Raw genomic sequence first — 610 nt, 5'->3', positions numbered from 1 at the left:
GAAATCACATCCCAGTACAATGGCTTTGCTGATAATTAGTGAATTTCCTCCTGAACCTTCGCTGCTGTGGATTAGAAAAGAAGAAGTTTTGATGAACTGTTGTTTATGCCTTTTTTTTGTTAACTTAGCTGTAATGAAATCAGCATATTGGTAGGTGGAAAGGAAGTTATTATGTTCATAGACATCCGTTACCAAGAACAATGGATACTGTGTTTCATTTAACGTATCTATATTTTAATTTATATACCATTTAAATTCGGTCTTCTAATTTTACATTCTATTTTTATATATATTTTTATATGTATCGGGGGGGCGACGGGAGACAAATTTTACCATTAAGTATCCCTTTTAGTACAATTTGTGGGTAGTGGATAAATTTAAACCTTTTTTATAAATAATGGGTGCTATTATGGGATATAAGTAATGAATTCTGTAATGGGCCTAAAAAAACTTATTAATGTGAGTCCAAAAAAATAATAATAATAGGCCACCAATAGAATAGGCTTTAAATTTTACAGTGAATTTTTATAGAACAAATGCTTTTGGTATTCATAGATTACAAATATTAATAACATTCAAAATGTAACAAAATAATTTTATAATGGATTCA

The sequence above is a fragment of the Arachis ipaensis genome, chromosome B05 (genome assembly GCF_000816755.2).
Source record: "Arachis ipaensis cultivar K30076 chromosome B05, Araip1.1, whole genome shotgun sequence".
Classification (NCBI taxonomy): Eukaryota; Viridiplantae; Streptophyta; class Magnoliopsida; order Fabales; family Fabaceae; genus Arachis; species Arachis ipaensis.
This window is presented reverse-complemented; position numbering follows the sequence as displayed.